We start from the raw sequence: 26,798 nt of genomic DNA, 5'->3' as shown, positions 1-26,798 counted from the left end.
AAATTCTAAAGACATATATAGGAAGGGATACAGGGAAAATATAAGGGGGAAGTAAATGGCGATGACATCATGGGGCTAAGTCACAGGGCTCAGTGAAGTGCATAGGCCCATCATGAGTCTTTGAAAACACCCAATGTAGAACATAAACAGACAAAATAAAGACACAAATACATACTGTATAACACTTAGTTTAAAACCCTACTAACTTCTCCCGCACTGCATGGTTGACCACTATAGAATAATGTGGTCTCATAAATACGTTTGGATCTTTCAATAAAGCATAATCAGATAAACTAAATAAAGGAGGCCTAACGCGACCCAGGAAAAACACATAGAGAATAAAGAAGCGTGAACCTTGGATCGAGCGTAACCTACCTATCAACATCTTTAAAGACTATTATGAGGAACGACACATATTATCACTCGAATAATAAAATAGGAAATTATTTTTTTTAAACAAAGTCTAAATAGTACACCATTCCATCGTCAAAATTAGAAAACCATAAAACAAATTAAAAGATACAATATAACATCATAAAGGAAGAAATACAACTGGGAAAGATATTTGATCTATACTTGCTGTCTCAAACATAAAGAAAATATAGCATACACACAATATAACACCATTACATATAGCAAACACTGAGACCTAGGCGACATATAGCAAAGGTTACAAAACAGTTCAAGGGAATGAACTTCGAGCAAGGTGAGGGAAACCAGACTCGGACGAACAACCCTTTAGATAACACTATGGAAACATAAATACCCCATCAAAAATTCTAAAAACTAAATTTTTTATATAAAATTTTGTTTTAATAAAACGTAGAACACATCTGAGGGGGAAATACACAAATATAAAATACTTTTTATTTTTTTTGGGAAATGGGGGCATCTGTCCGTTGCCCCCCCCCCCACTCCCAAAAAAGTGTGTGTGTGTGTGTGTGTGTGTGTGTGTGTGTGTTATTATACCCATTACATTACTTGCAAAATATATATGGTGCTGACATTTTCGGCAAGAGGGAGACCTACCGATATTCTGCATATAATTATTTTAATGTTTTTCAGAGCGAGAGTATTGGGGCCTGATCTGTTCAATATATTTCTCAACTGATACAGCAGGTATAATCAGAGGCGTAGCGGGGGGGGGGGGGGGGGGGAAGGGGAGTACATATGTCCCCGGGCGCCAAGGTACAGGGGCGCCAAAATGAGGCTTACAACGTTACATTATAATAAGTAAACAAGGGTAATATTCAAAAATGTGATTAAACGGGGAGGGGGCTGGGGCGCCAATTTTATAGTTCGTCCCCGGGCGCAAAATATCATAGCTACGCCTCTGGGTATAATAGAGACCCCCCCCCCCCCCGAGTTTGCCACAGAGCGCTCGTGTAATATACGGTTTAATACAAAATACATGACTGTGGGCAGGAATATACAAAATTTGGTCGATATACATGATCGTTGGTATCTATTCAAACGAGGGCCATGAAATACATTAGCAAATTCCTACAGTATTTTAAGGCAGGCGATTACGAATTATTTAAACCACGTTTTTCATCTGTCACAGATTTTATAATCATTTTGAAGTGGCTGCTTTATCTCGAGGAAAACGAGCGGTAAGTGTTATACAAAACAAAATCTTAATAGCAATTTGATCACTTTTGCGTCATTTGACAGTAAGAATAGTAATAAATAGAGAATAATTTCTTTTCCTACGTTAGGCCTAATACCTGGTATGTTTTTTAGTGTGGTACACACACAAAAAACAACCCCAAAACAACACTAACAACATTTTAAAAAACCCACAAAAACGAGTGCCGTGCCGAAGCCACGGGCTAAAATGCTTTATTATCATTTTTTTTTATTTATAGCATCAATCACAAATTGAAATATATACAGTATTAGCGTTGGAAAAGAAAGTTTTCTTTTTGTTATATTTTTTTTTCTCACCCTAGCGAAACACTTTCTGCAAATGACCTTAATAAAGAAAAATAATAAATTAACCTAAACCACTTTGAATGTCGACCGTATCTTTTATTTACACGGCATCATGCGCGGAAGAAAATACCAACTGAACCGGGATTTCAGACAGCAGATGAATTGAAGTTGATTCATTGAACATCATTAGCAATTGTACAATCAAACAGATGCAACAATGAAAAGTGGAACTATGAAAAATCGAGAATGTTAGATTTGCGAAGGATTTATTCCGAATCATTGTCTGCTAATAGAGAATTCATGTCAGTTGCTGTGTCGGCGATGCCCACACAGCGCGCCGTCCAAATGTGAAGTTGCGTTTTGCTGACAGACATAACACTGTGCCATAATTTATCTGATGGCATGTAAAGAAGCTGCTTAAATTATAGTATTTAAAAGTTTCTTCATTTTGTAAGAGCTCAAGAAATTAATTCTGGTTTGAAAGACAAGATGACGGTAAAACTCAGAAGACGTAGCTGTACAGTACCGTTGGTGTTGGAGACGTCATAATAAAGGTAACTGCGTTAACTTCGCTTTTTGTTTGGTAATTTGTTGGATATTATCTTTTGCTGATCTTCTTTGAGCTTGGAGTAAATTTTACATTCTGAACATTTTTATTTGCACTTATCTGCTTAATATGTATTGCTGGGATATCATATAGAATATGAAGTCAGTATAATGGTACTATATTACATATTTGAATGATAAAAGACTGGTAAATGATATAATGATAAACTACAAAATAAATAATTTGCCCAATATCCCAAATATGTTAATTAAAACAAACATTGAATGTAAATTCAGATATAATGAGCAGTTGTAAGAAGTAAGAAATAACATTTTATCCATTGAACCTGTTATGTGTTATCATCATCAGTTTTAAAATAAACACATGGAGACAAGTTTGCTTAAATTCTAAAATTAACACACACACACACACACACACATATGGTATTTTAATCTAATACAGAAATGGTGACATTGATATATGCAGACCAATAGTTTTTTTCTTCTACAGATATAAATTAAAAAGCCTAATTCTGAGAGTTTCACCTACAACATTCATGATGGGAAAGGGCCACTAATTAAGAGCTGACATATGTGGAAGAAAAATACCATCCATGTTGAAAAGGGCTAGAGGTAATGTGAGAAAACATAATTTATCAATCTTATTTAACATTATTGTTGATATTTTATCTCAACTGGTCAAAAGGCTAAGTGGGTTTATGTAATGGTCCAGAGTGTGTTATTTATTTCACATCCCCTTCTGTCTTTCAACAGTAAGAAATTAGCTACTTTGGAGTCCATAGTTCTGATCAATTTGTTTATATAAAACTTGGTTTTGGGCTTAAATCAACATCTTGGATAAATCTAATAATGAGCAAAATCCAAGTATATACATGTGATCATGTATAAGATTAGTTGAGTTTTTTAACCAGCCTAAAAGCCATACTTCCACAATATAGGCTAAAATCATTAAGTTGTCCTTGAAGTTTGATGAGTGTTAACCATTAATAATAATAAGGTGATCTTTCATCTGAGTATGTTACCACCGCATGCAATATTTATACATGTAGTGCAGTTTTTACTAAACGTAGAATACATGCTTATATAAATGAGATCTAGATTGAAGAAGTGAAGATGCATACAAATACATGAGGTTATAACCACTACTGCTGATTCAAGTTTGATCATGCTTGGCCATTGGGCTTATAGAGTCAAGTTTCACAATGATGCTTATTATGAGTGTGATAAAGGTATGGTAGTGAAGTGACCTTGCATCTGATTGGCAGAGTTTCTTATGATTTGCACAACAGTGTTTATGATCCAATTTAGATCTGACTTGTTTAATTATTTGCTTGTATGTCTGAGGCTATAAGCAAAATCTATGCATATAATGTGGTGGTTCTACATCTCACTAGCCATTCTTGCTACTGCTCTTAAAACTATTTCTCATTAATTTCATCAGACTTGGTGAATAGATTTATCTCATCAAGATATAGCAAAAGAGCAATTTTGTAAAAAAAATATTCATTCATATTAAACTCAAATTCTGCATCTGATTGGTTGACCTTGCAAATACTATAAGGGCTCTATTTCTGACAAAAAGATTATTTTGATCTAATGTAGCAGAAATGCTTATATGATCAAAACATTGAACATATTTGATGACAAATAAGAAATAGTTTTTCATGCAAATTTGATAAACATTGATAAATCGGTTCATATCATTAAAAGCTTGGAAGAGTTTGATTACATGTGAGACCATCACATATTAATCATTCTTTATTTAGAGAATTATTTTTGTCAGGATTTAGTAAAATATGTAAAATCAATATGGACTGGTTTTGTTATGTACAGCAACACTAGTTGTTTACTGAGTACTGAGGGAATTGGAGTAAGGCAAGGGTACATTGCAGTAGGTAACCTGGTTGACTTGATAACAGGATTTTAACACAAACATTTTTATCAGGAGTCTAGCATACTAACCATTGATTCACTGCAGATCCTGCCCCCATTAGTTACCTTTTAATACATAAAGCATTTGGGTTTTTTATGTCACAAATCCCATAGGGATTAAAATTAACATCATAGGTCTCACTGGATAGTTTCGTATTTTGACATCCCTCTAATTTTTAAGGTAGAAGGCATGAACCTAATTATCACAAGCCTAGCATTTATAAATTTACACATAAGCTAAATCTATAATGTGGTTCAGATTTACTTTGAGTTAGGCATGGAAATAGGTTGGCTTGTTGGTGACTGCCTGTCACAGTTAGATGAGCATTGGAGATCATATGCGTAACTTAGTCTGCAAATGAGCTGCCGACTTTTATTTGTGTCTGCTACAGAGGTAAATATAAAAAAATCTTGATGGTAGAGGGGTGATGAAAAGTATGCTAATTTGTTATAGTACTAGTGAACTTTATTCATGCATAAGGCACATACTGATTCTTTTAGTTGCCTTGTCACAGAAAAATATTGAAAATAGCTATTTCTAGTAAAAAATGAATGTAAAATGTACCTGCATCCTTTGACCCTACCAGAACCAAACTAAAAGCTCAAATTTGTGCAGCTGCTTTTGCTCATCACAAACATAATTGGGAGTATAACTGCTAACCCTACCCTCTAGCACACATTTCATTCATTCATTGGATTAAAGTCACGTGCACCTTTCGGTATGTGCGACTGTTTAGTTTGTACACGTTTGTGTACTTTTTGAATTTAGCGATTAACTTATACAATGCCCCCAAGCAAGTAAGCCGAAGCCCAGGTGCCCCAAAAGGTCCCGCCCAGGCTCTCATCGCTGCAACCTTCTCCATCGTTGTACTCCGTTGGTGGTCTGTTTCTGCATCCTGCATCTCCTTCCTCTCTCATTTCAGGCAGTAACCGAAGCACACCAGCAGCAGTATTATGAAATTTTCGTTGCAATCAATGCCCAGTTCCCTATATTTATTGGGCTATTCCTGTACTATCTTGCCAAACATGTGATTGTCACATACGCTTCAGATATTCCTGAGTTGTGAATTTTCCTATCTTTTGTAAGGTCTATTAAATTTTGTGTACTTTGCGTACTTGAATTTTCCGAAAAATTTTTCACATCTAGTAGGCTTTTAGTAGCCCTTTATTTTGTTTTGGAGATCTCAATTTGGTTAAGTATTTCGTACGTGTGGCTTTAAACCAATCAGTGTGTTTCAGGGCCAGTAAGTTGTTGGTCAAAAGAGGGCTTTCGTGGGTCAGAATGAAAGCCCTATGTGGTAAAATTTGTTTGTAAAAAAGAAAAAAAAAAAGAAAAGAAAAGAAAAAAAAGGTGGGTAGGGAGTGTGTATGCTATATTTGTGTGATGGCTATAGACATTTTTGTTCGTTTTTCTGCTTTTCCCACATATCCCGACAACACACATTCACGCTCACTTTCTCATTCACACTTATAAGTAGATGTGGGGGGGGGGGTGGCCTTATTTCTTTTGTTTGATTTCGGGAAGGCAATTCTTTTCATACTGGGGGGTGGGGGTGGTTTGATTATTTGAAGCATACTCTTTTCATTGTTTCTGCCTTCATTCCCCAAGGTCTGCAAGTGTCCTGTTCTTTCTTCTTTTACTGCCTTAGGACGTTTAACTTCATCCTGTGCCTTTTCCTGCTCTTCTTTATTTCAGCTCTTTCTGCCTTATCCCGTGTCCGTTTCTATTTTGGTCTTCTCGTCCTTTTGATACTGCCATGTTCGCCGTGAGATGTTTTCTTCGAGGGAGGTGGTTTGATTGCCTTTGTTTCCCTTCGCTTTGACCACTTGGCTATTTACCTGTTATTTTTGTTTAGCTTAGCTATTTGTGATTTATTTTAATGTATATTTTTTTTATTTTTATTTTTTTTTATTTTTTTTATTTTTTTTTGATCCTACGGGACCTAGCATGCCGTTATAATTCCGAAACAGTGATTTTGTAATATTTTGTCCTTATCTGGTTTTTATTGTTCGGGTTATGATCGGCTGTGCCAGTCTGTGAACCCACGATACCGAGCCGGCCGTCACAATTCCCAAACAGTGATTTGTAATATTTTGACTGGTCTTTGATTTACTTTTTAATATTATTTTTTTTTTTTTTTTTTTTTTCCTTTTTTTCTTTTTTTTTTTTTTTTTTTGAACCTACGGGGCCTAGCATGCCATTATAATTCCAAAACAGTGATTTTGTAATATTCGTCCTTATCTGGTTTTTATTGTTCGGGTTATGAGCGGCGGTGTCAGTCTGTGAACCCACTAGCCCGAGCCGGCCGTCACAATTCCCAAACAGTGATTTGTAATATTTTGATTGGTTTTTTTCTTTTTTGGTTCGATCTTTTAGGTTTATTGGTTTTAATTTCTTTACATGGTCTCTCTTTATACCCAACCCTTCATTCGGTTTAGATTTGTCCCCTTTTGCCTATTTTGTTAATGAATGTCATGATGTTATTATAGGTCATTCCTATGTTATTGTTTTTTGCCACAAGTAACTCCGGGTATGTCCACCGTTCTCCTATTTGTTCCTGTTGAGATTTTAGTTCGGCCCTTTCCTGGTTGTATTTGGGGCATATATTTATTAAGTGTGCGATTGTTTCTGGAGTTGGGCAGTAGGGGCAGTTTTCGGTTGGTCCCCTTTTTATGTGTTTCCCTGCGCATCCTGCCAATAGTGTTTTACCTGTTCTTATTCTATTTATTATTGTTATATCGTATGGATTTTTGAAGGTCGGACTTTCGACTTTTCTACTTACTTTTTTCATCATCGTGTGTATTAGACTGTTTGCATCCGATTTTTCCCATAGCTCTTGCCACATGTCATTGATCTTGTCCCATGTTATTGATTTCAGTGACGCTGTATGCTATATTTTGGGCTTTTGGTTCGTTTGTGGCGTTTTTTGCTTCTGCATCTGCTTTGTCATTGCCTGGGATTATGGATGTGAGAGGGTATCCATACGAATTCAACGTGTTTGTTGTTTTTTTCAATCTCTTTAAGTAGCGATCTTGCATGATTAATCATATTAGGTCTGCTCTTGGATTGGTCTGTTGCTAACGATTGTAGTACACTGTAAGAGTCGCTTAGAATGACTGCCTTAGTTGTGGGGTATGTTTTGACGTATGTTAATGCCATTAGTATTGCCATGAATTCTACCGTGTATATAGCGCATTGGTCTGGGAGTCTTTTCCAACGGCGACATCTAATTTTGGGATCACTATCCCTGCTGCAGTTTTATTTGGATTTTTGGTTTTTGATCCATCTGCGAAGATTTGCGTGTATGTCTCGTATTTGTTGTCAATGTACGTTAGTATTGATGCTCTTAGTCCTATCGGGTCATTTTGTTTTTGTCCTAGTTTACGTAAGCTAAGATCTATTTGTGGTGTGGGACAGGTCCACGGGGGGTCTGGGTAGTACCTTATTTTTTCTGGGTTGATATTTGCGATTTGAAATTTCCTTTTTAATTCTATAATTATTTTCCCACTAGGTATTTTTTTATTTTTTCCTTTTGTATCGAATGGTTTGTCGCATGCTAAGAGGGCTTGTAGCGTGAGGTGGTTGGGTTGGTGTATTGATATTCGAGTCGAGTATCGCAGCATCAATTCCTTCCGCCTTAGGTCTAGCGGGGGTTCTCCTACTATTATTAAGATATCTTGTGTGGGGGTACCATTTAGGACGCCGGTGCATACCCTTAGCGCTTTTGATTGGACTGTGTCTAGTTTCTTTAGTAACGTGGCGTTCGCCGCTCCATATACCTGGCAACCGTAGTCCAATTTTGCTCTTATAAGTGCTCTATATAGGGTAACGAGTGTTTTTTGATCAACCCCCCAATTCACCCCTCTGAGGTTTCTGTGGAGGTTGATGTCTCGTTTGCACTTCGTTACGAGTTCTTGGATATGAGCTGCCCACGTGAGTTCGTGGTCGAATACCATACCTAGGAGTGTCGCTTGTTTTTCGAATTTGATGGGTACCCCCTTTAGGGTTAAGTTTGGAGTGGGTGGGGGGTGGCCACCTCCCGGATTGAAAACTATGCCTACTGTTTTTAGAGGTGACAATTTAAATCCCCATTTATCTGTCCAATTTCCTATATCGTTTAGTCCTTTTTGTAAGTGCTTGGTCGTTTCTCTGCTGGCTCTGTTGCCAGTTTTCCATACGGCGCTGTCATCGGCGAATTGGGATAAGTCAAGGTGGTTGGGTTTTACCGCTGTTTCCAGGTCGTTTATCATTATATTAAATAAAGTTGGGCTGATTACGCTTCATTGTGGCGTGCCATTTTCCAGTTTGTATCGTTCGGAGTAGTCTTGTCCTAGTCTGACTTGTATCTTTCTATCGGTTAGGAAGTTAGCAATAAATTTGTATATATTGCCAGTTATTCCGTATGGTTTAAGTTTACTTATCAGTCCCTTAGTCCACATTAGATCATATGCTTTTTCCATGTCTAAGAAGATGGCTTAACATATCTGGATTTTTAAAATTTTTCTCTAGATGCTAATTTGACAGCGGTTTCTAGTCTCATGAGTTGGTCTATTGTGCTTCGGTAGTTGCGAAACCCGCTCTGTGTATTAGCTAGTAGTCCTTTGCTTTCTAAATGGTATTTCAGCCTGTTGTTTACCATAGTTTCCATTATTTTACATATATTGTCTGTTAGTGATATGGGCCTGTATGATTTTATATCGCTTGAGGGTTTTCCAGGCTTAAGAATCGGGACCACTACTGCCTTTTTCCATCTTATAGGTATGGTACCGGTTTCCCATATTTTATTAATGAGGTTAAGTGCAATTGTGACAAGTTTTTTGGGTAGGTTCTTGTACATTTCATACCCCAAAGTATCCTCCCCGGGGGATGTGGTCTTTTTGCCGGCGAGGGCCTTTCTCCATTCGGCTTCTGTAAACGGAAGGTTTAGTGGGCCGTCATTATTTCCTGCTTCCTTTATGTTGTCAGAGTTGCTTTCCTCAAATTGCCTTTTATGATTTTTAAACTTATCCTCTAAGTTGGTATTGCTACACATGTTGGCGAAATAGTTTGCGAATAATTCTGCCTTATGTTTGTTGTTTTGTCCAGGTATGTTGGGGGTTATTGATTTAGTTTTGCCTCTCATTTTTTTAATTCTTTGCCACACCTCCTTCGATTTTGTGTTAATATCTAGTTTTGAGCAGAATTCTCTCCATGAGTTTTGTTTAGCTATCATAATAGTTTGTTTGGCAGTTTTTTCCTTTTCCTTGTAGTAGTTAAAGTCCCTATTATTTTTAGTTCTTTTGAATTTGTTTAGAGCTCTTTTTTTCTCTTTAATTGCTATTTTACATTCATTATTCCACCAGGGCACCGTGGGTTTGGGTGCTACTCCTTTAGTTTTAGGAATTGTTTCTTGGGCCATTGTGTTAATGGTTTCTATTAATTTGTCATTAGAGGTGTCAATGTCCCGGTGATATATGGTTTCTGGGTCGATTGAGTCACCTATCTGTTTGAACCTAATCCAGTTGGCCTGTTCGTATTTCCATCTTGGTGTGAAGGACGCTTTATTTTGAGGTATTCTAATTTGTATTTCTATATTTATAAGGTAATGGTCACTTCCCATAGGGTCGCTTTCATCAACTTGCCAATCAGAAATGCCTGTTAATCTTGGTGTGCATAGAGATAGGTCTATTGCTGATGTGTGGCCTGTTCTGTCATCTATCCGGGTGTGCATTCCGTTGTTTAGAAAAACTAAGTTGCATTTTTGTGCCCATTTTTCTACAATTTTTCCTTTAATGTCCGTCTTTTGACTCCCCCATAGTTCATTGTGCGCATTGAAGTCCCCGCATATTACCACCCATTCTCCACAGTCTTTAATCATTTTGATTGTTTCGTCTGCACTTAAATTGCGCTGCTCATTTGTTTCATAGAGGTTAACGATTAGTACCTGCTTAGTTTGAGCGGTTATTTTGACTATCTGTATTTCGAAGTCATTGGGCGGTCTACTATCTGTTAATTTATGCATTTCTGATGTAATTCCATCTCTAACAAAGGTTGCTAACCCCCCTCCTCTTGCTGTGGGGGATCGATGCTTTAGGTATTTGGTGTTGTAGCCTATGATGTTTGGGATACGTGAGGTATCATTTAGGTGGGTTTCCTGTATGCATATAACATCTGGTTTTCTTTCCTGTTCAAGTATTTTGTTATTTAGTTGGTCAGCGTGGGCCCTAAGGCCGCGTGCATTCCATTGCCATATTTTGATTTCTGCTCTGGAATCCATCTCTAGTGCAAAAAGTCTTAATAGTTTGTTTAATTTACTGTTGTTTTCGTTTTATGCGTGTTTCCTACCAGTGAGGGTGCTACCTATTTATTTTGTTTTTGGTATCCTGATTTTTGTTTTGGCCTGCTTATAGTTTACCCCATGGGAGATCATATATTCGACTATTAGGGCTTCTCTAAGAGCCCTGGGGCATTCTGCGTGGTTTGGTTTGTGGTTACCACTACAGTTAGCGCAGTGCTGATTGGTGGCGCTACATGTTTTCCGGTCTGGGTGGTGAAGACCACATTGATTGCACCGGAATAGGTTTCCGCAACTCTTAGAGTAATGCCCCCAATTTTTGCAGTTGCCACAGAACCGTGTTTTGTTTTTGAAAGCAAAAATTTTTTTAGCCTCGAGTTTTTCGGCTATTTTGATAGTTTCTGGGGTGGCGCCCTTAAAAAAGAGTACCACTGCAGTGCTATCCTTTCCCCTTCTTGTTTTTAGGCGGATTGCTTTCTCTACTTCCTGTCCTTTACTCCTTATGTAGTCTACTATTTCATTGGTTTTATTTTGAGTTGATACGTATATGACTCCTTTGTTGTGTGTTTTTGGGGGGTTTGGGTCTATGTGTTGTTTTGTTCTGTTGTGTCTAGTGACCTGAACATTTATTTGGTCTATTCTTTCAATTTCCATATATTTGGCAATCTGTTGTTCAGTGGTGCATTTGATTATCAGCAAGTCGTCTCTAGTGCTTTTAAGCGTGAATTCTCCTTGGTGATGTTTGTTCAATTGCCATGCTATGGTTTTAAAGGCTAACTTCGTTATTTTGGAATTTACTCCCTTGACGAAGAGAGTCAGTTCAGCGGGGTGTTTCTTGTTTTGGATATTTTGCAGACTGGTCTTTTTTCCCCTGGTGTTTGTCTCTTTAGCTGACTTTGTTTCGTTGTCCATAACCGGCTTGCTGGGTCTTGTATTCTGACAGTTAGTGTGTTCCTTATTCTTTCTAACTGGTATTTGGGATTTGGTTTTCCTATTATTCTTACCTTTTGTTGAGTCGTGTGTGACTGCTTTATTTGTGGTAGGGTGAGGGCGTTCTGTTTCATCTAGTAGGTTCTCAGTTTGAGTCCCCTGGCTGCTAGTGTTTTTAACCAGCGTGGTCTGGGTTGTTTTTGTGCTTGTTGAGTATTGTTCCTCAGTTTGGGTACTCATGTCGGATGTAGTTTTGCGGTTACTCGGTAGATTGTCCACATTCTCGTTTACGCTTGGTGACAGGTAGAGTCTACTCATCGAGTCAGTTGGGGTCGAGTTGAAAATTGGCGTTAAGAACTGTATCTGTCGTTTTTCTCTTAGGGGGGATGAGACTGCTTCGGAGTAAGTTTGCCTTAGTTTATCTGCCTTTAGGTTGACCAGGCAGCTGAGATAACTATTTGATGATGTGACATTAATTTTGTTGTTATCCATCTTGAGTTTCTTTATTTGATGTAAGGTATATATGACGGGATATTTCTTTAGTTTTAATCCTGGGTTTGTTTTGATTTCTTGCAATTTATTTGAGTTTAATTCTAGCTTAAAGCTATCTGTCTTAACTATACTTTATTCTACTTAGTACTATGAAAAAGCAACAGCTGTAAGGGGATATGCAAATAGCTTTTATTCTGATTTGTGTAATTAATTATTATATTACTATTATCCAATTTAAACTTATTGAAAATTATTTTCTAGCCAAATGGTCAAAGTAAAAGGTTTTACTTACCCCGATCCAATTTTCTTTTTAAGATCTTTAGAGTTTTTAAATACAGCCTTCTAATTATACAAGTTTCATTACATTGGTCAATAATTAGTCACATGTGATGACACTTGTAACTAATCAAACCACAGCAACTGAGAGCAGACTAAGCACTGATATTTATATGGTACAGTGGCAATATACAGTCTGTCTGCCGCAACACATGAAACAAACTGGACAAATCTGAAAGCCTTGAATTTGACTTTATTTATCTGTATGGTAGAACAGAACCTGAGTTGAAAAGCTTTTAAAGAAAGACCTTGATATCAAACCTAATAATAACTGCAGGAGTTATATTATGGATAATTAACCATTCTCTCAGTTTCAAACTGGGCATTCCATCCCATGGGGTTCTAAATGTAAACCAAGTGTAACTGATATCCTAATGAACTGTAAAGACCATAGCAGCACAACAGCAGGGGACCAGGTATGTCCAGATCCAGAAATCACAGACCAGTTTCAAACTGATGATGAACCACATAAAAATTACACATCTGCTAGAACTTATGTTATGAAGATAACTTAAATTGCATTATTATTAATCCTCCTCCTCACATTCATCATAATTGAGATGCATCATATATGTTTTATTGTAAAATAGTTTATGCAACATAATTCAGTGAAGACCTTTGCTGCCAATTTACCAGTGAACCATTTGTTTCAATGAACATATTTTATGTTGTAACAAGGAGCATCATTTAAACATTATGATACACTTATCATACCTGTATATGAAATCTTAATACTAACACTTATACTTGCAATACTACTACTAATAAAAACACCTGCATTGATAACACTGAACAACAAATTTTTACAAAAGTCATGTTACTGAAATAAAATTAGTCAATTCTTATCAATTTTTATGTGCTGAACACGAATATGACAGTCAAATTGCAAAATTGGCTCTAGTTTTTTTGTAATCTGCAAGAAATTAATGTTTACATAACGAAATGCATTCCAATAGTAAAAGGTCAACAGTAATAGCCTACCTATAAAAAATCAAGTCATTGACTACATCTTAGATTTCTTCGCCTGTCTCTTGTACAGCTGTTCGGGAGCATCTCTGAGGAGTGTCCAGCAGTAGTCAGCCAGCATTGTAGTGGACCATTTTCCCTGGTATCTTTGTTCCATTGTTGCGATATCTTGATGAAAACGTTCGCCGTGTTCATCACTAACAATACCACAGTTGCTAGGAAAGAAATCCAAATGGGAATGAAGGAAGTGAATCTTTAGAGACATATTGCAGCCAAGTTTCTTATACTTCATCAACATGTCTTCTACTAGTTCCTTATAGTTTTCTGCCCTAACATTTCCGAGGAAGTTTGTAGAAACTAGGCGAAAAGCATTCCATGCTTGTTTCGCGTCACCTTCCAGCAAGTTGCTGAACCGGTCATCTTTGAAAAGCTCTCGAATCTGAGGACCCACAAAAACTCCCTCTTTAATCTTTGCTTCGCTGAGTCGAGGGAATTTTTCATGCAGGTATCGGAATGCTGGCAAAGTCCGGTCAATGGCTTTCACGAAGTTCTTCATCAAACCTAGTTTGATGTGAAGGGGTGGTAGCAAGATTTTCTGAGCCTCAACCAGAGCTGGGTGTTGGATATTCTTCTCTCCAATGGCTACATTCTGCCTGTGAGTCCATTCCTTCCTCATGTAGTGCATTTCCCTTGCTCGGCTATCCCACTCGCATAAGAAACACATGTATTTTGTATATCCTTGCTGCAGTCCCATTAAAAGGGCAACTACCTTCAAATCACCACAGAGGTGCCAGCTGTACTTGTTATACTCAATGGAATTCAGTAGCTGCCTTAAGTTATCGTATGTCTCTTTCATGTGGACAGCATACGCTACTGGAATAGATGGAAGAATGTTTCCATTGTGCAAAAGCACAGCCTTGAGACTCAGTTTCGAAGAGTCCACAAATAGTCTCCATTCTTGTGGGTCATGAGTGATTTTTAAAGCATTCATGAGGCCCTCAATATCGGAACAGAATATCAGATTACTTTCCTTTCTGAAGAAAGGCTCCAATTGCTGGTGGCGCTTTCGATATGCAGTAATTGTGACATCTTCTTCTAGAAGATTCCATTGTTGGAGTCTTGATCCTAGCAATTCTGCCTTGTTCTTTGATAAGTCCAAATCACGAATCAGGTCATTTAGTTCTTCCTGTGTTATTCTGTGTGGGGTTGATGATGCACCACAGTGAAAATCTGGATCACTGCATGCTGATGGACCAGAAGAAGAACAGGTCGACTCACCTTTGTCTTCGTCAGATGAATCAAGAGAATATTCTGCTGGAGGTTCTGGAATAGGAAGTCCCTCACCATGTGGAACTGGTCTCAATGCAGACGGAATGTTTGGGTAGACTATTCTCGACTTCTTTCGCTTCGTTATTCCGCCGGAAAGAGGAGGAACCAAGCAGAAGTAACGGTCATTTAAGTGGTTGCTTGGCTCTCTCCACACCATTGGGACTGCAAACGGCATTGATGACCTTTTGCAATTCAACCACTGTGAAAGCTGTGTTGTACATGTAGCACAGCATATATGCGGAGCCCAAGGCTTGTCTTGGTCACCAACCTTGCATCCGAAGTAAAGATGATATGCCTTCTTCACTTGAGAATTGATACTTTTCTTCTGGTTGGCAAATGTCACTTCCCCACAAATATAGCAAAAATTGTCCGCGGTATTAACACACTTTCGAGGCATTACTGTTCTTTATTGTACGTAAATGGATAAAATAATAAGTTTTATGTAACAGTAGCTTGAACTGTCTCGCACAACGTCTAAAATATTTTAAATGCTGAACCTATCTGATTGGGCTTTATATAGTACACTGCTTACGTCAGCTTCAGCAGCCGCCTGGCATTAGTATAATAGGCCTACACATGTATAGTACACTGCTGACGTCAACTTACTTCAGCAGCCGCATGGCATTAGTATTGCATTGCATCAGAAAATGATGCAATCAACTGTGGATGATGTGAGCATGATGGTATTATGCAATGTTACATCATTATTCCGGATGTTGCTGCAGTCCTACTGGAGAAATTTACACAGTGAAACATAGAAAATGAGGTATATGAATATCTTCAAAACGAGAGCCAATACAAATTTTTCACGGTTATATTCGTGTTCGGCACACCAAAATACTACAGATTAGGGCCTTTTCAAGTCAGTAATGATTTCACTGTTGACCAGTGTAATTTGATTATGTTCAATTGGACTTGTATCTAAATGATCACCAGCTGTATGAAAAGACATATTTTAATATATAGATATTGGATGGAATACTAGTTACCACAATTGAATAGTCATATGATAAATGATATATTATTTTAAACAATTTATATTTGCAGTGAAACATACTTTTACATTATTTTCACTTAAATTTCATTTATAGAGCAGTATACTCTGCATTCATTAAATTACTGAAATGGTTATAATACAACAACAAATACTGCAACTTCCAGAATCACAAAAATCAAAAGATATAAACAAAAACTTCCCTACATGTATCAACAGTTGTCACTTAATAGACAGAACTCTGAAGATTTAGAATAGGATGTTAACAAATTAGGTATTCAAGTTAAAAAGAAAAAAATACCAAGTAAGCTTACTACCAAAAAATCAAACAATAACAGTGAATTTTAGTACATTCCCAGGAAACAGAATATGATTTTTCTTAACTTGATCTGATACATCTTAAATCTATAGAAAATGATTCATATTTTATGACTAAAATATTATGTAAACAAAAATTCCATCACTTTTTTCAGATGCAACATGCATACCCCAACCCATCCTTCTTGATCATAAAGTATACCAGCATTCCATTATAAGATGGGGAGCTGTAGTGGCTCAGTGGTTAGCTTTCTGGACCTGTGAAATAAGGTAGGTTCAAATTCTACCATCAGACCAACCTGGGTTAGCTACCATGGTGTGTCCTTGGGCAAGGCACTATACTTAAAGTGCCTTGGCACTAAATAACTTACTTGTGTTGGTTTACCATAAAAGGCCAAACCAAACACAAAAAAACAACAACTTTAAAATATGAGTTTTGTCAATACTAAGTAATTGAAAATCATACTGAAGAAATGTTTTTGTTAATACAGATTAATGGATCTAAAAAATCTCTTTCTTCTGCAGGAGTTTAAAATGTTAAATTAAAAAGGTCATGGTACACATTGCTTTGTTCGTACACATCAGGCTCCGTAACCCATATCCAACTAAAAATTTTAGTAGAGTCTGAATAAAACATATTTTAATCTGGATGATAATATTCTTTCTCCATTCATATATTACACCACCAAGATTGATCCAAATAAGATTACATTTTACTATAACACTGAGGATGAGTATGCCTCTTAACAACTTACAAATGTGGAGAGAATGGAGTTAAACTGAACTTTGATTTCTTTTCAACCATAGCACAAGATGATCATTTATTATGAAAAAACCTGAATAAAGTTGGAGTTCATAACCATGACAGTCTTGATACAATATAAATTCAATATATTATTGTTGTCTTGAGGTATAGTTCTGTATATTACAATCTCACACAAGATCAGGGTTTATTTTAGTACCATACAGTTAATTCGGGATTGTATTAATACCTATTCTGGTGAATGAACATTAAATAAGATTTACTATTTTGGACCCAGTTGCAATAAAGTTTACTAAACAAGAGAAAATATGACTTTACTATAATATCTAAAATGTAAAATCTGCAAACAGAATACTTGCTTGACTTTACACTTCAACTATATCAGAATATTTATTTGAAATGAATTTATACAAATGGCATTAAATTTGGTTTCAGGCTGGTAATGACAATGGTAGTAGTGAATAGGGACGGTCTAGGGACTAGGGAACTTCCATGTTAAAAAGGGTATATCCACTCTGGGGACTATGTAATTTAACATGGGAGAAAAAAAAAAAATATCCATTCTAGGGACAAGGGGAATTTAACATGGGAGAAAGAAAAAAAACTATTCACTCTAGGGACAAGGGAAATTGAACATGGGGAATAAATCGTGGGACTGTCTTGGGACTAGGGGAAATGGAACAGGGTCGGGACCCTATTTTAATAAGGTCCCGACCTGATGGGTCTATGAAAATGGAACAGGCGAAAATTGAAACAGGGAGGGGTCTCTATTTTTTTATTATTTTTTTAAACAAAAAAATAAAAAAAGGGGTAGGCAATTGAAAGTCAAGATCTTTTCGAGAGATAGGAATGGCCCTGAAAAGGGCCTTTGGTTTTATGTTAATATACCCTTAACATAAAGGGCATCTGTGACATCTTCTTCTTGACCTTAGGCTGTGCCTGACTGCAGGACCATAGATTAAGACTCTTTTGAGGCATCCTTGATGCTCCACATAAGATTCTTCGCATCCACAGGCTGGTGTCTGTCCTGTGGATAACTGTCCAGTTGGATCGGACATACATTGATATGTCCGTCCGGAACATCATCGAAGACACAAGCGTTGAAGATTGTACATCGGTCCACATGTTGGGGTGCTGAGTAACAGGTGAAGGAATGCAGTGAACTGTACTTATTTATAGGAGGAGGAAGGATTGAAACGGATTGAGTTTGTTGACCAATCCAAACACGCGTTACAAAATTCAGTCAGCCCACGTCCAATCCGAAGAGAGCAGTCTGTGACGTCACATAGTCTATATAGATTCACTAGCGCCTGTGCGTAGTCAATCTAAGCGACAGTTTTTCAACATGACGGAAACTCAGAAAACGATCAGTTTGGGTGCACTGATGGTGGAGACTACCCAAGGGAACCCAGACTTACTTTCAGAAGAGGTGAATTGGGATTTTGTGGATTTTTTTACCTTGCAAGAATTTGTTCCTGAACCTTCGTCACCTTCTCCTTCATTACCGCACATGGAAAATTTTAGACAGAGACAGAAAGAAGAATTGGAGAAATTTATACAACAGCAAAAGGAAGCAGAACAAGCTTTTCTCCTACAGCAACAGCAGCAAGAAGAAGAGGTAAGAAAAAAACAAGAAGAAGAAGACGCAGCAGCAAAGAAACAAGGGTGTCAAAATCAAACGGTCACGGTACTGTTAGACATTTTAGTTAAGAAGTCTGAAACAGATGTATCAGACTTCTTTATTACGGCCGAAGAGAATACGACTTTCCCAAGCTAAACACTCCAACCCTGTGACTACGCCTACTGCACCATCCTTAGTGATTTCAACGAAATCATCATCAACAGTACGCAGTCCAGAAGTAGGCCTTGGCCATGGCAAAGGCTTAAGACAGTTAAAGTTGATTGTTTAAACTCACCCCTTACACCAAAAAAGGCCCTTTTCAGGGCCATCCACGTCTCTCGAAAAGAGATAGGCTTTCAATTGCCAATAACTAAAAAAAAACATTTTACCCAATAGTACCTGTCTGTGTATGAGTGTGCGTGAGTGTAGGTTCTTATTTTAAAATCAAAACCCAAAGACACTTACCTTTTATAATTAATTTATTCTTTTATAAATATTTACAATTCACAATTCACAACAGAGCACTTTAAAAAGTTCATAGACTTATTCTGTCTCATTGTTCACTCTCTGTTTTTTTAATTTCTTCACTGTCATAGTCTTTTCCTCCTCTTCCTCCTCACTTTCTTCCCTTCTTTTCTTCTCCTGTTTCTTTTTCTTCACCTGTCTGTTTTCTTCCTCTTCTTCTTCCTCTTCCTCTGAAGAATCCCTCTCTTCTTCTGACTCCTCTTGTTTCTTTTTTGGGCAGTCTGGTGACCAATGTCCTTTTTCTTGACAATAATAACAGGTATCTTGACTTTTGTCTCTTCTAACCCCTTTTTTTTCTTTTTTGACGGTCTGGACACTCTGAAGACCAATGCCCTTTCTTCTGACAGATATAGCAAGTATCTTGACTTTTATCTTGAAAGGAAGGAGAGTAGTCCCTCGGCTGGTCTGAAGAGAATTTTCTAATGACCCCTCGCAAAGCTCTGATGAAACGTTCAATCTTGGTAGTCTCTTCCATTGTTGTGCTCAGTTTGAGAGTGAAATGAATAGTGAAAGGACAAGACACATACCCTTTATATACGCTGGTCTGCTATGACTATAAATTAATCCATGGTGTTTAAACTTTAGTCATTTGACTTTTTGCTATCGAGATGAAATGATCCAATTCATTTGAGAAGAAAGAAGAAGAAAGTAAGAGGCAGAAACGTGATCTATCGCCTCGTACTAGGGCTGAAGTCTTGGCACAAATTCATGCCAGTGATTTTGAAGAGGACATGAGTGAACCAGAATCCAAACCCTCTAAACAAAGTTTACCACCCTTAGTCAACCCTGAAAAGTACTATGACATTCGAGAGACGGAAAAGCGTCCCTCTAGAAAATTTAGAACTACGGCTTACAAATACACAGTGAAGTTTAAAGATTTCAAGTCTGAAGTACTGTTAGAGAAAGCAAAAGGGTTCATCACCGACATGTGGGATTCTTTGCTCACCACACTCAAGCGACAATGTCAACCCAAAGAAGATGATCGCTTGAGACTTTCCATACAACATGACGGCTTGAAATCCACTGTTTGAATCGAGTTTAGCAGCCCTGCAGAATTGACCACTTCCAAAGTCATGGACAAGATTCAACACGTGCAACAATCTAATGACCAGTTTGACATCACCGATGGAAAAGCCACACTGGACATGACCCACGTCTCTCCTCCTCAAGGGACCGGACAATGCAGAAAGACCTTATTGGTCAACAACCTTCGCATTACCAAAACAAGTCTTGTCCAAATTAACAATTTTCAAGACCACATGTGTTTAGCCCGAGCCATCGTGGTGGGATGAACCTATGCCGACAAGAACGACACGGTAGAATGGAAAAGAGCCTGGGAGAACATTCGAAAATCGAACCGAGCCAAACAACGAAATGAAGCAGAACTTCTGTTACAACAAGCATGCCTGTCCAAAGACACATCCTGTGGCATTCCTGAGATGCAAAAATTGCAAGATGCCCTAGCTCCACGATATACCTTGAAAGTGCACCCTCAAGAAGTGCGCGGGTCTCTGTTGTTTCGAGGGAAAGACTTTAAGGATGGAAAATACATTCACCTCTATCATCACGATGACCATTTCGATACCATTACCACTATCACTGGATTCCTGGGATACAAATATTACTGTGAGAAATGTGACTTATGATGGTTATAATAATCGAGAGCAACACAAACATTGTGGATCGAAATGCTCAGGATGTTTGGCCTCTCAACCCTGTCTGAGCGAAGGGCAAGAACCAGTGCATTGTCCTGCTTGTCTGCGCACATTTGTCAGCCCTGCCTGTTACCAACAACATCTGAAGATGTAAGGTTCACAGAAGAAATGTGCTTGTCAACTCCTGAGATTGTGCCCAATGTGTGGACAAGGGCTATGTATCAACAGTACCAAGGCACACGTATGTTCAGGAAAGAAAAAATGTCACATTTGTCACTGCATTGTGGACTTGGAACACCAATGCTACATACAAAAATACCAATCCCAACCAGAGAAAGAGGATGGTCACAAGAAGAAGAAAGGCAATTTCATCTTTTTCGATTTCGAATGCATGCAAGAGATCAGTATTCACATTCCTAATTTCTGCGTGGCTCATCGAGCGTGCGAGAAGTGATTCAAGAACCTATCTTGAGTTATTGCCCTCACTGCAGTAAGATTCCTGGAGGGCGTGAAAAAATCTTTCAAGGACCGAACACACTAGCCGATTTCACACAATGGGTCTTAGACCCCATCGACAAGACGTGGAGCCAAGAGGACATCGAACATTATTATGGAGATTGTCATTGTCATGCCACGGTGATGGCTCACAATTTCTCCGGATATGATGGACAGTTTCTTTTGAGATGTTATACGGAACGTGGCATCGAGCGTCCTAAAATCACTTTGAACGGAGCCAAAATCATTTTCATGCAAGTGGGACAAGTGCAGTTTAAAGATTCGATGAGCTACTTAGCCATGCCTTTGAGTCGAATGCCTAAAATGTTTGGAATGACAGAAATGGCTAAAGGGTACTTTCCACACTTTTTCAATACAGAAGCCAATCAACACGCCGTTCTACCCCATTTGCCTCAGGCTCACTATTACGACCCTGACAACATGCGTACCGAACGAGAAACTTTCTACGCTTGGTACCAGGCTCACGCCTCCGACCCTTTCGACTTTCAGGAAGAAATGCTAAAGTATCGTCGTTCCGACATGGACATTTTATGGCGATGCTGTGGAAAATTTCGAGAACTGTTCATGGAACACGGAGGGGTTGATCATTTAAAAGAGGCTTGCACCATTGCCAAAGCGTGGTCCTTAGTCTACCGACAACGATTCATGCTTGAAAACACTGTGGCTGTCATCAGTCCTCAAATGACCAACTATGTCAAACGTCAATACTCGGTCAAAGCCCCATGCTGGTTGCATTACTTGTGCGACAAGGAAGACAAATGGATTCAGCATGCCCGCAACGGACAGGGCGAAAGATCATCGGAATGCATTCGGTCAATGGCTGGGACTTAGAAAACCCCAAGATCATGTACGAGTTTAACGGTTGCTTATTTCATGGATGTCCCGTCTGTTACCCTGACCGCGGCACTAAAAATCAGTTCTTACAACGAACCATGGAAGACTTGTACCAGGCCATTTGTCAGCCACGCCTAAAGTTAGAACAGGAAGGATACCAAGTGGTGGAAATGTGGGAACACAAATACAATCACCGTTTGAACACCGATCCCGAGTTTAAACGCCTCATGGAAAGTTACCAGTTCATGGACCCCCTGAACCCAAGTAATAGTTTGTACGGAGGAAGGACCAATGCCACCTGTTTGCTGTACCAAGCTGACGAAGAGAAAGGAGAAGAAATCATATACTTGGACGTGTGTTCACTGTATCCCTACGTGTGCAAATATTGTTGCTTTCCTGCAGGGCACCCACAATTGTTCACCGAACACATCGACCTAAAAAACATTCGACAATACGAAGGCTTGATCAAGTGCAAAGTTTTGCCTCCCACGAACCTATACCATCCCGTCTTACCTCGCCATTGCCAAAGCAAACTTATGTTTCCTTTGTGCCGTACTTGTGCTGAAACGTGCAACCAAGATCAACCTTGTCATCACACCCAGGAAGAACGGGCCTTGACGGGGACATGGGTCAGCGTAGAATTGTTCAAAGCTCTGAACATGGGATACCAACTGTTAGAAGTGTACGAAATTTGCCACTTTCCCAAGACACAATAATTCCACAAGGGTGACCCCACGCAGAAAGGCATTTTCGCAGACTACGTGGATGCCTTTTTGAAACTGAGCAAGAAGCCAGTGGCTATCTGTCCTGGTGTCACACTCCCGAAGACCAAAAGACATTCAGAGAGAAATTCTGGGCACAAGAAGGCATTACTTCAGATCACATTGAGAAAAACGAAGGCAGGCGATCGTTTGCCAAAGTGATGTTAAATTGCTTGTGGGGTAAAATGGCACAATGACCGTGTTTACCCAAGACGGAGTATTTGACCGAACCTTCCCGCTACTTTCAGATGATTCACGACAAAGCCAAATTCATGAAACACGTGGACGTCGTTCGTGAGGATTTGATCTTGGTGAATTACGAAGAAGATCTGAACTTTGTAGAAGATGACCCCTTTGGAAATGTCATCATTGCAGCTTACATGACAGCTCATGCTCGCTTAAAATTGTACGAAGCTTTAGAACTGTTAGGGGAACGTGTCTTGTACTTTGACATGGACAGTTGCATTTATATCGATCACCCGAGTCAACAGCACCCTGATATCGAAGGAGACCGTTTAGGAGCCTGGACAGACAAGCACCCCGATGACAAGATTCTAAGTTTCGTTAGTGGTGGTCCCAAAAATTACGGCTACGAATACTGGGCCAAACAAGGAGAAGTGCAGACGAAGTGTAAAGTGAAAGGACTTACTCTGAATTATCGTACCAGTCGAGTGGTCAACTTTGGCATATTGAAAGAAGCCTTGCAGTCTAGAGATAGTGACCACCTATCAACCCAACAAGATTGTACGTTTACCCACACACCACATCGTCAGTCGACCCTTGGAAAAAGTCTATCAAATCATGTAGCAGAAGCGAGTGCGGCTTCCCACCCACTTTACTTTGCCGTATGGACATGTCGGTATAAAACATTGGTTGTAAGAGGATAGCCACCCACCAGAAGGATGACTTCGCCGCAGCAAGAATCGAGTGAGAAATCCAGTGAGAACTCCAAGTTCAAACCCTACCATTTTCCAGTCTTCTTACCTGACTATTGTGATTGTGCCCGTCGATTGGACATGTTTCAAAAATGGCCTATGGATAGGGAAGGATTACCTTCTTCGTATGTTTTAGCTAGAACAGGATTTGTCTACTTCGGACCCGAGTCAGGATTGGGATACGAAGTACAGTGTTTCGCTTGCGGACTGAAGTTACGAATGGATCTATGTATCTACAAAGATTCAGCTATTCTGGAACATACTCGATGGTCTCCGCACTGCCCTTACCTTTCAATGGCCTTTCCACCCATTAAACTACGGTACAATTATGACGGTACCTTAGAGACGGTACCTTCCAAAACTAGACGTAAACACATTGCATCCTATTTCATTGTTGTTTCTTTTCCACATAATAGCTTATTTTTTATAAAATGTTAAACTTTACTAATCTTTTTTCAAGATCACTTTAGTTTGCAAAAATACATCTTGTCATTTATTGGCATTCTACATTGAATTTTGTAAACTAGCTATAAACCTGACCTAATTACTCAACTTAACTGCTGACAGAAACAGTCTACAGTAAATGTATTTCATTTCTATAGCTCGATGGATAAACATTACATCTTTTAAAGCTGTGCACAGAATAGGCCGACATATCACGAGTCAGGAAAACATGGGGGTGGTATCCCCTGTGTCCAAAATTAATATCATTTTGAATAGAATATTCTAGTGACAATTGCCTCTTTTCAAATGGTAAGCATTGCTTTTTTTTATTTTCATCAATCTGTCAAATTCGGTATGCATTTTGCTTTAATATTTGAGATGGAAACCTTAGGTGCATAGAAATGTCAGACAGCATTGTACATCATGGATGGTGTCCAACATACTTTTATGATCATAAAACAAAATCCCATTTTTTAGTTATGGCCACTGATTTAAAAAATATTCATCCAAGCTAAATATAATAATAATAATAATGAGGACTTTGTATAGCACCTAATCTTTAGAAGCTCTAAGCGCTTTGCAACATTAGACAACATAAAAGCATACACAATGATATGATTACAAAAACAAACACCATGAAATTAGAAAACATAAAAAACATGCTGAGAATATTTAAGGTAGTTAACATTATTAAGTCATTAAGTTTGTTTTTGTAGTCAGAATAAGTAGTTTTGAGAGCACTCTTGAATGGGATCACTGCGTCTTTGTGTCTAAGTTCAGTGGGCAATTCATTCCATGTTGCTGGGCCCTGGTATGCAAAAGAATGCTGTCCATGTGACTTTGTTTTCATAGTGAGAATAATGAGTATATGATTGTCGGAAGAGGAGTGTAAGTATCTTGCTTGTGTGTACACATAGGTGAGGTCGGATAGGTATGTTGGACTAGAGTCTGTCAGTGAAACGTAGCACAGAGAACTAATGTTGTGTTTGATTCTGGATCGAATGGATAGCCAGTGTTGGGTACAGAGCAGCGGGGAGGTGTGCTCTGATTGTGGTACTCTAAGTATGATCCAAGCAGCTATGTTTTGAACTTTTTGAAGTCTCTGCAGTAGATATTAAGATGAACCAGACAGAATTGAGTTACCATAGTCCAGTCTTGAAAGCAGTAATGAACACACAAGTGTTTTAGTGGCATCAACTGAAAGATATCTGAGAATGGAGCTGATGCGTCTCAGCTCAAGATACGCAGCCTTGCATATGTTCATGACATGTTGGTGCAATGTGAGAGTACTGTCCAGAGTAACACCTAGGTTTTGTACTGATTGTGTGAATTTAATGTTGGTGTTGCTGATATTTATTGTGTGAGGTAAAGGATGTGAATGAGAAAGTCTTTGATAAGTAAGTATGGCTTGATTTAAATTGTGTTTTTCATGTGACTTGCCAGAGATTTTTAAATGAATTGATAAAGTAACTTGAGACACATTTCAAAGTACATGTTTTAAAAATATTCCATTGATTATTGCTGGCATTTAGAAAAATGCAATGCATCCTTTGTTGTGAAACTTATTTTAAAACATTGTATTACTCATGCAGAAGCCTGCTTGAAAACTAATGGCAAAGCAAAGGCAAATGGAATGGAAGAGACCATATCAGAGACCCTCAAATATGCACCCAACCAACGCAGAATGATAAAAAACAAGGTAATCCAAATGACTCTTATTTCATCAATATTGGATTCAGTTTCGTCTTTTAAAGCATAGTATTTGCAAAGCGGATGCATTTCTAAACTGATAACAAAATCAGCTTATCCTATTGCCCAGGACTATCAGAGCTAGAGTCCAGCTAACTACAATATGCATATATCTTGTCTGATCGGACAAGTGCCTCCATTTGGAATTTTTATTCACATGAAATATTTGGATGAAATAAATTCATCTTTGTGCAAATTGATTGCACCATCCACTTGCCAGAAATGACAAGTAAGTGCAAAGTTATCTTGTATCATGGCTTAACGATAGTAAGGGAAGCACAAGTGCAGTGAAGAAAATTTCATACATTTTTATAATGCTGATTAACATGACTTATGCATATGTAACTAGTGCTGAGATGATATGACTTTATTTAAGCATTACAATTTTGTTTTAATTTGCAGGTGCCTGAGCAGAAGAAGTAATAGATAAACTTTACAGTGGAGTTGGAGACTGATTCTGATTCATAATCTTAATTAAATCTAGAAAATAAACATTAAAGTCATATTAAAATATCTGTTGTATTGTTTCCTTCTTTCATTTTTCTCTTAAAAACAAATGTCTGAACCTTTAGTCTGTAAATTCAGTGGATTCCTTATCAGCCCATCTACTTTTACTTTACACCATGCTACTTTAAAAAAAAAATGAATTATCCCCATTGGGGTAGGTCCCCCCAACCCCCCACCCTACTTTGTCAACTTACCTGCCACATTTAAATCTAATGGAAGGCCCTGCTGTAAAGCCTGTTAGTAAAACTACCCAACAAGAGGTTTTCATACATTTGCAACTCCTAGATGGATGGTAATGTTTTCATTTTTGTAATGTAGATTTGGACATTCTTGCCACCAGTATGGAATATGTGTTTCAGAAACACAAGCAGCTTTCATCAGATTTGCATATAGGTTTTATATGTTGTGAGTATG

General features: G+C 38.2%; 1 long non-coding RNA gene across 1 annotated transcript; it reads left to right on the top strand.

Annotated features, from left to right (window-relative positions):
* Positions 1-2,079: 2,079 nt before the first annotated feature.
* Positions 2,080-26,390, top strand: LOC149781440 (uncharacterized). Its single transcript, XR_016414507.1, has 6 exons — positions 2,080-2,489; positions 2,993-3,114; positions 9,868-9,985; positions 16,230-16,344; positions 25,721-25,827; positions 26,280-26,390. It is a non-coding gene; the product is annotated as an uncharacterized LOC149781440 (long non-coding RNA).
* Positions 26,391-26,798: the final 408 nt, after the last annotated feature.

Source organism: Sinohyriopsis cumingii, chromosome 15 (assembly GCF_028554795.1).
Source record: "Sinohyriopsis cumingii isolate HCF-2022 chromosome 15, ASM2855479v2, whole genome shotgun sequence".
In the NCBI taxonomy this organism is placed as follows: domain Eukaryota; kingdom Metazoa; phylum Mollusca; class Bivalvia; order Unionida; family Unionidae; genus Sinohyriopsis; species Sinohyriopsis cumingii.
The sequence above is the reverse complement of the archived record's forward strand: the minus strand, read 5'-3'. Positions and strand labels throughout refer to the sequence as shown.